Source organism: Palaemon carinicauda, chromosome 42, assembly GCF_036898095.1.
Source record: "Palaemon carinicauda isolate YSFRI2023 chromosome 42, ASM3689809v2, whole genome shotgun sequence".
Classification (NCBI taxonomy): domain Eukaryota; kingdom Metazoa; phylum Arthropoda; class Malacostraca; order Decapoda; family Palaemonidae; genus Palaemon; species Palaemon carinicauda.
In genome coordinates this window covers 8,920,140-8,931,675 of record NC_090766.1, presented here as the reverse complement: position 1 = coordinate 8,931,675, position 11,536 = coordinate 8,920,140, and the positions used below count along the sequence as shown (strand labels likewise).

At 42.0% G+C, this 11,536-nt stretch overlaps 1 long non-coding RNA gene across 1 annotated transcript in view; it reads right to left on the bottom strand.

The window, feature by feature from the left end:
- Positions 1-10,915: 10,915 nt before the first annotated feature.
- LOC137633348 (uncharacterized) overlaps positions 10,916-11,536 on the bottom strand; it is a 5,448-nt gene continuing 4,827 nt past the window's right edge. The window contains exon 2 of the long non-coding RNA XR_011042176.1: positions 10,916-11,536. This exon is cut by the window's right edge and continues 237 nt beyond it. This is a non-coding gene — a long non-coding RNA (uncharacterized lncRNA).

Below are 11,536 nucleotides of genomic sequence, written 5' to 3'. Positions count from 1 at the left end.
CAGCAGATACTGCGGCTGCCTGCTCCCACACTCCACCTGTGAGAGCTCCACCACCGATGCGCAGTCCACCCTGCCAGACGCATGTTCTTGCTGCACCCTCCGTTGACATGCGTGAGCTACCGCATCAGCAATAGGAAGGTGCTGTCGAGCTGCCGTGTTTTGACGCAATGCGGCATGCTCCGCAACCCATGCGGCATGCTCCGCAGCCCACGGCAGTCCCTCCCACGCACCAGCACTCTGCCTTTGTTGTTGCCAGCTCGCACACTGACCAGCAGCGGCATGATGTTGGATCCGCAGCAGCTACGCATGCACCCGTGCTGCCGGATTCAGCCGTTCAGCTTTCAGCTCCACCTTTGCCACTTCCTCCTCAGCTTTCGGATGATGGAGTATCTGATGATGAAGCTGCGTATTTGGACGATCCGCACTCCGACTTAGAAGAACCCAAGTCTACGCATCCCTCCTTAGACTTTCGGAAAGTCCTTGCCTTGTTCAGGGACTTGTATCCGGAACAGTTTGTGTCTGCAACCCCTCGCTCTCCTCCCTCCGAGTTTGCTCTGGGCATGCAGTCAGCAGCTCCTGCCTTCACCAAACTTGTACTCGCACGCTCATCCAAGAGAGCTTTGAGGGTTATGGGAGAGTGGTTGCAGTCCAAGAAGCAGCTGGGAAAGACTTCTTTCATCTTTCCGCCTACCAAGCTTGCTTCCAAATCTAGCGTCTGGTATGCCACGGGAGAGGAACCCGGCTTGGGAGTTCCTGCCTCTGCCCAGGGCGACTTCTCAAGTCTGGTTGACTCTCCCCGCAGGCTGGCTATGAGACGATCTAAGATTTGCTGGTCCTTTTCTGACATGGATCATCTGTTGAAGGGAGTCTTTCGTGCTTTTGAGATCTTCTACTTCCTCGATTGGTGTTTGGGAGCGTTAAGCAGAAAGACTTCCCCTTCGGATAAGGACTCTGCCATGCTTATCATGTCTAGCATGGACAAAGCCATTTGGGATGGTCTGGTGAGCTTGCGGCTTCGTTTGTGTCGGGAGTGCTTAAGAAGAGAGAACATCTTTGCTCCTTCTTGTCGGCTGGGATCACTCCTTGCCAGAAGTCGGAGTTGTTGTTTGCTCCGCTCTCCAAGTGTCTCTTTCCGGAAGAGCTGGTCAAGGGGATGGCTGCCTCTTTGATCCAGAAGGATACACATGACCTGGTGGCGTCCTCCGCACGTAAGGCTAAAGCTTTACCTTCCGTGCCTAGACCTAGGATGGACACACCAGCGTCTAGGTTCATCCCGCCCTTTCGTGGCAGAACCTCCAGCAGAGGAGGTACCCGTGCCGACAGTCACCGTGGCAAATCGAAGAAGGGTTCCAAGTCCTCAAAAGGCAGAATCTGACTGCCTACCTCTCCAGACAGCAGTGGGAGCCAGGCTCAAGAACTTCTGGCAAGCTTGGGAGAACAGAGGTGCAGACGCTCAGTCTGTGAGGTTGCTAAGGGAGGGGTACAGGATTCCGTTCTGCCGCAGTCCCCCTCTAGCAACTTCTCCCATCAACCTCTCTCCCAACTACAAGGAGAAGGACAAGAGGCTAGCGTTGCAACAAGAGGTGTCGCTCTTGCTACAAAAGGGAGCGGTAGTCATAGTCCGGGACCATCAATCCCCGGGCTTCTACAACCGTCTCTTCCTGGTAGCGAAGAAGACAGGAGGTTGGAGACCGGTGCTGGACGTCAGTGCTCTCAATGCTTTTGTCACCAAGCAGACGTTCACAATGGAGACGACGAAGTCGGTCCTAGCAGCGGTCAGAAAGGAAGACTGGATGGTCTCGTTAGACCTGAAAGACGCGTACTTTCATGTCCCCGTCCATCCAGACTCCCAACCTTTCCTAAGGTTCGTCTTTGGAAAGGTAGTGTACCAGTTCCAAGCCCTGTGCTTTGGCCTAAGCACGGCACCTCTTGTGTTTACCAAACTGATGAGGAATTTTGCCAAATTCCTTCACTTGGCAGACATCAGAGCCTCCCTCTATTTGGACGACTGGCTTTTAAGAGCTCCGTCAAGTCGTCGCTGTCTGGAGAATCTCAGATGGACTATGGATCTGACCAAGGAATTGGGCCTCCTGGTCAATATTGAGAAGTCCCAACTCGTCCCATCCCAAACCATTGTCTATCTAGGTATGGAGATTCAGAGTCGAGCTTTTCGGGCTTTTCCGTCGGCCCCAAGGATCAGTCAAGCCCTAGAATGCATCCAGAGCATGCTGAGAAGGAACCGATGTTCAGTCAGACAGTGGATGAGTCTAACAGGGACACTTTCATCGCTGGCCCAGTTCATCGAGTTAGGGAGACTCCACCTCCGCCCCCTTCAGTTTCATCTAGCTGCTCACTGGAGAAAGGACATGACGCTAGAGGCGTTCTCAGTGCCTATTTCCGAAGAGATGAGGTCTACACTGACGTGGTGGAAGAACAGCATTCTTCTCAAGGAAGGTCTACCATTGGCTGTTCAGACCCCCGACCACCGTCTCTTCTCGGACGCATCGGACACGGGCTGGGGTGCGACACTGGACGGACAGGAATGCTCGGGCACGTGGAATCAGGAGCAAAGAACACTTCACATCAACTGCAAGGAGCTTTTGGCAGTTCATCTGGCCTTGATAAACTTCAAGTCCCTCCATCTAAGCAAGGTGGTGGAGGTGAACTCCGACAACACCACAGCCTTGGCGTACATCTCCAAGCAAGGAGGGACTCATTCGAGGAAGTTGTTCGAGATCGCAAGGGACCTCCTCATTTGGTCAAAGATCGAAAGATTTCGCTGGTTACGAGGTTCATTCAGGGCGACATGAATGTCATGGCAGATCGCCTCAGCCGGAAGGGTCAGGTCATCCCCACAGAGTGGACCCTTCACAAGAATGTTTGCAGCAGACTATGGGCCCTGTGGGGTCAGCCCACCATAGATCTATTCGCTACCTCGATGACCAAGAGGCTCCCGATGTATTGTTCTCCGATTCCAGACCCAGCAGCAGTTCACGTGGATGCCTTTCTTCTGGATTGGTCCCATCTAGACCTGTATGCGTTCCCTCCGTTCAAGATCGTCAACAGGGTACTCCAGAAGTTCGCCTCTCACAAAGGGACACGGTTGACGTTGGTTGCTCCCCTCTGGCCCGCGAGAGAATGGTTCACCGAGGTACTGCAATGGCTAGTGGACGTTCCCAGGACTCTTCCTCTAAGAGTGGACCTTCTGCGTCAGCCGCACGTAAAGAAGGTACACCCAAGCCTCCACGCTCTTCGTCTGACTGCCTTCAGACTATCGAAAGACTCTCAAGAGCTAGAGGCTTTTCGAAGGAGGCAGCCAGGGCGATTGCCAGAGCTAGGAGGACATCCACTCTCAGAGTCTATCAGTCAAAATGGGAAGTCTTCCGAAGCTGGTGCAAGGCGAATGCAGTTTCCTCAACCAGTACCTCTGTAACGCAGATAGCTGACTTCCTTTTACATCTAAGGAATGTAAGATCCCTATCAGCTCCTACGATCAAAGGTTACAGAAGCATGTTGGCAGCGGTCTTCCGCCACAGAGGCTTAGATCTTTCCACCAACAAAGATCTACAGGACCTCCTTAAGTCTTTTGAGACCTCAAAGGAGCGTCGGTTGACCACACCGGGCTGGAACCTAGACGTGGTTTTAAGGTTCCTGATGTCAGCAAGGTTCGAACCGCTTCAATCAGCCTCTTTTAAGGATCTCACATTAAAGACTCTTTTCCTCGTTTGCTTAGCCACAGCTAAAAGAGTCAGTGAGATTCACGCCTTCAGCAGGAACATAGGTTTTACATCTGAAACGGCTACATGTTCCTTGCAGCTTGGTTTTTTAGCTAAAAACGAGCTTCCTTCTCGTCCTTGGCCCAAGTCGTTCGAGATCCCAAGCCTGTCCAACTTGGTGGGGAACGAACTAGAGAGAGTACTTTGCCCAGTAAGAGCTCTTAAGTACTATTTAAGACGTACAAAGCCTTTACGAGGACAATCAGAAGCTTTATGGTGTTCTATCAAGAAACATGCTTTACCGATGTCTAAGAACGCAGTGTCTTATTACATCAGGCTTTTGATTAGAGAGGCCCATTCTCATCTGAAGGAAGAAGACCTTGCTTTGCTGAAGGTAAGGACACATGAAGTTAGGGCTGTCGCTACTTCAGTGGCCTTCAAACAGAACCGTTCTCTGCAGAGTGTTATGGATGCAACCTATTGGAGAAGCAAGTCAGTGTTCGCATCATTTTACCTCAAAGATGTCCAGTCTCTTTACGAGAACTGCTACACCCTGGGACCATTCGTAGCAGCGAGTGCAGTAGTAGGTGAGGGCTCAACCACTACATTCCCATAATCCCATAACCTTTTTTAATCTTTCTCTTGAAATGCTTTTTATTGTTGTTTTTTGGGTTGTACGGAAGGCTAAGAAGCCTTCCGCATCCTGGTTGATTTGGCGGGTGGTCAAATTCTTTCTTGAGAAGCGCCTAGATTAGAGGTTGTGATGAGGTCCTTTAGTATGGGTTGCAGCCCTTCATACTTCAGCACCTAGGAGTCGCTCAGCATCCTAAGAGGATCGCTAGGCTCAGTAAGGAAGACGTACTTAAAAAGGCAGAGTAATGGTTCAAGTCGACTTCCTTACCAGGTACTTATTTATTTTATGTTTGTTATTTTGAATAACTGCTAAAATAAAATACGGGATACTTAGCTTCTAATGTTAACATGTATGCTGGTCTCCACCCACCCCCCTGGGTGTGAATCAGCTACATGATCATCGGGTAAGATTAATATTGAAAAATGTTATTTTCCTTAGTAAAATAAATTTTTGAATATACTTACCCGATGATCATGAATTTAAGGACCCTCCCTTCCTCCCCATAGAGAACCAGTGGACCGAGGAGAAAATTGAGTTCTTGTTGACAAGAAGTACCTGAGTACCTACTCGACAGATGGCGCTTTTGTGTACACCCCCACCTGCATAGCGATCGCTGGCGTATCTCGACCTTAGATTTCTGTCGGGCAACAGAGTTGACAGCTACATGATCATCGGGTAAGTACTGTATACAGTATTCAAAAATTTATTTTACTAAGGAAAATAACATTTTTCAGTCCAGTCCCTTAACGCACACCCCACCAAGGAAACATCGTATTCCATCTCCATTTCACTAGGCTACATCAGTGCCTCATGGGAAGATGACAGTTCTTGGTGCATGGAATGGCTATTATAGTGTGCCCATTTATGGTGCAAGACAACCCCTCATGGCTACATTGCATCGAGAGATGGCTATACGAGACCATACAATGAGATCGTGTCTTACAAACCAGACAAAACCATATACTGTATATGAATGATGTTTTTCTGTGGTCAGATTCACTGGAGGACAATTTCTTTCAAGCTGTTCAGCTGCTTGATGTTTATGGGTGACATGGCATCACCTTGAACCCTAACAAGTTTTTCTTTGGAGAGGATGTAGTTGAATTCACTGGCTTTGAAATTACTTTGGCCAATGTTCACCCATGCAAAAAGTACTTACAGTACTGTACAGGTGATCCAAGAATTCTCAGTGCCAAAGGATATCAATGAGGTACATTCTTGATTTAGACTTGTCGACTGATTGTCGTACACTTTCAGCCTGGTAGAGATGTTCACATTCATGGGACTACTGAAACCAGGCCAATTGGTAATGTTCACAAAAAAAAAAAAAACTATTTGCCATTTCCTTAACATTGCGATTATTTTCAAGGTACAGTGCTACTGCATGCTTGTACTTTGTTATACTGTATCCAAAATGTTACAGGTTCATCCTTGGGTCATACCCAACATGACTACCAATTTTGGTCAAAATTGGTACTGTAGTTATTTATATGGGTTATTCTTACTCCCGATTTCTCCATGACCAGACAGTTAAAAGGAAATTGGTTTGATAGACCATATTCCAGGGCATTGTCCTGCTCGATAGGGCAATGTTACTGTCCCTTGCCTCTGCCATTCATGAGCAACCTTTAAACTGCTTATTTCAAAAATGTTTATTTATATATTTTTTAGAATATTTTTCGTTCCTGCCAGCCATTTTGGCCGACATCCTAGTTTTCTAACTCTAAATCAGATTCTAATTATTCTGATCCCATTATTTTAGTATCTGTACATTATCCCAGAGAATCTAAGGCCTCGAAAATGCTTATCTTTCTCAAAAAATAAGTTAATTAACTCTTTTACCACCAGGGGTTATTTTTTTTCAAGCATATTTTGCAGTACAGTATATATGTTTTAAATTGCTTTAAAAGTCTTAATTTTTGTCATAGAGAGGTCAGGTTGGTCTCATTCTCTTGGAAAATGCCTGAAGTTTCTCAAAAAATTATCAAAAATATGAAAAAAAAAATTTTATGGCATTTTTTTGCAAGGACGTACCGGTATGTCCATGGGGGGTAAAGGGATGTGTTTTGTGAAACGTACCAGTACGTCCTTTGGGGGTAAAGGGATGTGTTTTGTGAAACGTACCAGTACGTCCTTTGGGGGTAAAAGGGTTAAATATTTTTTTTCAAATGTTCTCATAGTCATTCAGGCGTTGAAACTCAAAATTAATTTTGAACTTACACCATTTAAATTCTTTATCTAGACAACAAAACTAAAAAAATAAAACATTACCCTTATAAAATAAAGACGAAGTGTCTGGGTATATATTGAAATATATTTCTTTCCTGTCACGCTCAGGGGTAGAGGACGTAGTAATATCTTGCCGAGAGTGGATACCCCAGACAGGTACACTCGTAAAGCACTCTCTTCCATAAATTGCGGAACCAGCAGGTTGGTAGGAAAGATGGGACGGTTGAATATGTGTGCATATCTTTTTAAATATTTAGAGGTAATTTTTGACGGCTCGGGTACACTACAGTCAATTTCTTTTAGCGAGGCATATTTGCACCGACTTGCAGCGGTGCCCTTTTAGCTCGGAAAAGTTTCCTAATCACTGATTGGTTGGGCAAGATAATTCTAACCAATCAGCGATCAGGAAACTTTTCCGAGCTAAAAGGGCACCGTTGCGAGTCGGTGCAAATCTGCCTCGCTAAAAGAAATGGACTATAGTCTTCGATACTTGGATACTCAACGTGAGATGACACTTGCCCTCAAGCTATAACATCCAGGCGATTTACCGGCCTAGAGTTCGAGTCCCGCTCAAACTCGATTGTTTCTTGCAGTTTCTGCTACCTCACCATCCTTGTGGGCTAAGGATAGTGGGTTTGGGGGAGCCTATAGTTCTACCTGCTGAGATATCAGCAACCATTGCCTGGCTCTCCTTGGTCCTAGCATTGGTGGAGAGGGGGCTTGAGTGCTGTTGCCACTGCCCCTTGCCTCTGCCATTCAGGAGTGGCCTTTAAACCCATGCAGAAATATTTAACTCTACTTATCCAAGTTAGGAAATAAATAAATGAAATACATTGTTTTTAGACATAATTGATATAGCTATATATATATATATATATATATATATATATATATATATATATATATATATATATAGTACATGTGTTTTTCATATTCATGCAAGCCATATACTACTGTATACTCCTCTTAATATCTGGATTCTCTCTATACCTCGGGATCAGAGACCCAAGGGGCAATCAACTCAAAGATAATAGCTTCTGGTCGGCCGGGGAATCGAACCCGGGCCCAAGGAACTGAGTTCCATATACTAAACAACCCAGCCACAGTATAATATATGGCTTATAGGAATATTTATAATGTCATTAGATATCGATGTCTCTACGAGAATCTGCAAAATGACTATTAATGTTCTATGTAAGAGCAAAAATTTATTCCTGGAAGCTGTTTTAACTATATATGGGTGAAATATCTACTTATCTCTGTATATATTTGTCTTCTTACCACGTTAGGGATAATAATTTTTGGTGCTGAAGCTGTTTTAACTATATATGGGTGAAATATCTACTTATCTCTGTATATATCTGTATTTTTACCTCGTTTGGGATAACTGTTCTAGGTGCTGTCACTCAGTTATTCTGCATATGTGTACATTTTTTTATTATGAAGAATTATTACTCTAGTTTCATAATTCATGGCTTAATAACATTAATATTTTCACTTATTTCTATATATATATATATATATATATATATATATATATATATATATTTATATATATATATATATATATATATATATATATATATATATACTGTATATATATATATGTATATATATTATATATATATATATATATATATATATATATATATATATATATATATATGTATATATATATATATGTGTGTGTGTGTGTGCGTGCGTCTCCCATAACCCTTATACAGATGATCCATTTTGTAGTAATTACTAACTATATTTACCAAATGAGCGCCATATTATAACCGTGCGATGGTTGTGATGGTAACGTAAAATCTTCCATTATAATATTTGATAGAAAACAAGAAAAATAATCATTATGTTCAGTACTTTTCTTTAATATCTAATCCACTCTCCATCGTCTAGGCCGGGATGGGAGTTCTTAATCGGGGGTATACTCGATCCCATGGTACTGGTATTTAAATATTTAATGCAGTGGTTCCCAAACTATCTTACCAGACGCCCCCTTTTTGCTTCCAGTAGACCCGTGCGCCCCCACTCCTCTCTTTTTTTTATATGAAATGATTCTTATATTCATTTCTTAGCATTGTACAGGAAAACAGATTTCTGTTTGTATTACATTTTAATAATGAAACCCACTCAAACAAATAATAGTACATTCCAGTAACTAAAAACGAAACATATAGTTCAAAGTGAGCGAAAAAAAGTTTGAACATTAGCAAATTGGCAAAATTGAGTTGCAATTTTAAGAATAGATAATTTGAAAACATGGCATATAATTTTTGGAAATACTTATGAAACTAAGGCACAATTTCTGGTCAAATTTTTTGAGATGGATGCTGCTGTTCTTTTAATGATTTTATTATTCTATTAAACAAGTAATTTTGAGCAGATGACTTCACGCCCCCTTTGTATCGTCCTCACGCCCCCCCTAGTGGGGCGCGCCCCCCAGTTTGGGAACCACTGATTTAAGGTGATAATTCATGGCTTGGAAAAATGTTACATTAGGAGTTTTTCTTCACAACCACATATCTCTTTGAAACAGGATTCTTTGCATTAAATCTGAAATAACATTGGAGAAACAACTACATATCTCTTTGAAACAGGATTCTTTGCATTAAATCTGAAATAACATTGGAGAAACAACTACATATCTCTTTGAAACAGGATTCTTTGCATTAAATCTGAAATCAAATTGAGAAACAACTACATATCTCTTTGAAACAGGATTCTTTGTATTAAATCTGAAATCACATTGGAGAAACAACTACATATCTCTGTGAAACAGGATTCTTTGCATTAAATCTGAAATCACATTGGAGAAACAACGACATATCTCTTTGAAACAGGATTCTTTGCATTAAATCTGAAATCACATTGGAGAAATAACTACATCTCTCTTTGAAACAGGATTCTTTGCATTAAATCTGAAATCACATTGGAGAAACTACTACATATCTCTTTGAAACAGGATTCTTTGCATTAAATCTGAAATCAAATTGAGAAACAACTACATATCTCTTTGAAACAGGATTCTTTGCATTAAATCTGAAATCACATTGGAGAAATAACTACATATCTCTTTGAAACAGGATTCTTTGCATTTAATCTGAAATCAAATTGAGAAACAACTACATATCTCTTTGAAACAGGATTCTTTGCATTAAATCTGAAATCACATTGGAGAAACAACTACATATCTCTTTGAAACAGGATTCTTTGCATTAAATCTGAAATCACATTGGAGAAATAACTACATATCTCTTTGAAACAGGATTCTTTGCATTAAATCTGAAATCACATTGGAGAAACTACTACATATCTCTTTGAAACAGGATTCTTTGCATTAAATCTGAAATCAAATTGAGAAACAACTACATATCTCTTTGAAACAGGATTCTTTGCATTAAATCTGAAATCACATTGGAGAAACAACTACATATCTCTTTGAAACAGGATTCTTTGCATTAAATCTGAAATCACATTGGAGAAATAACTACATATCTCTTTGAAACAGGATTCTTTGCATTAAATCTGAAATCACATTGGAGAAATAACTACATATCTCTTTGAAACAGGATTCTTTGCATTAAATCTGAAATCACATTGGAGAAACTACTACATATCTCTTTGAAACAGGATTCTTTGCATTTAATCTGAAATCAAATTGAGAAACAACTACATATCTCTTTGAAACAGGATTCTTTGCATTAAATCTGAAATCACATTGGAGAAACAACTACATATCTCTTTGAAACAGGATTCTTTGCATTAAATCTGAAATCACATTGGAGAAACAACTACATATCTCTTTGAAACAGGATTCTTTGCATTAAATCTGAAATCACATTGGAGAAACAACTACATATCTCCGTGAAACGGGATTCTTTGCATTAAATCTTGAATTAAAATGGTGAAATCGACTTGATGCGTGTCAGACGAGATGCAAGGAGCTTCGTCAGTAACTGTACAGTATTACGATTCCATGTTTTGATTGCACAAAGACAACGGCAAATATCTTAGATTAGACGTCTGTTTTATGTAGTCAAGATGCTGAAAACGTTGTGCATTTATGTTTTCTCTCTCCTTTTGTGTAATAAAACTGAACTGTAAGAAGTCTCGCTGATTCATACTCTGAAACAAGCGAATCAAAGTTATATTGTAGAAGAGTTGTAGCTGTTTGTATATTTGTCACTTTTTCTATTTTGCTGCCAGTAAACAATTATGATAAAGGTATTAATGCTTATGATATTTTATGGTCTATTCCTAGTATCCATATGTAAAGTACAGTAAATTGAAGTTATTGACCTATCCGAAAGACATCCGGAAGACATACTGGCAAATAATAGGATTGTTTTTCAAATAATAGGATTGGTGAAGGATGTATTGGACCATATTGGGCAATCCATTGGGATCTGGAATTCTCAAAAGGTTAAGAACCCCTAGTCTAGGCCTACAATGCCGGATAAGCTAGGTGCCAGGCATAACGTCAAAAAGCCCCTGTCCAGAGAGAAGCCCCGGGCAATCTACAGCAAGCAAGGAAGCCTGATAAGAAACAAGATGTATATTTCAGTGTGTAGAGAACTTTTATTTAATATTTAATCCCCTCTCCATCCTCAAGGTCTCTACGAGCGGGAACCCAGGACCTTCTTCATCCGTAGCATCTTCTCAAACATCACCAGTTTCTTAGCGATGCTGCTGTTCTCCCGAATCAGCCGGTTGCGTTCCTCTAGCAGCTGGTTCACAGCAGCGCTTCTGACAGAACTCTGACTCGGGGTTGACTTGGTTACATTCAAGCGTTTAACCACCTTAACGCCACTAGCATTGTTGTTCTTGGGTTTCGAGGCGACCTTCTTCACCGGCTTCTCCGGCAACTGTTCGGGCAGTAGTAATTTCTCAATAGCGGGAAATTGCTTGTCGACGACAATAGACGATGCTTCGATAGATACATTTCCCAGAT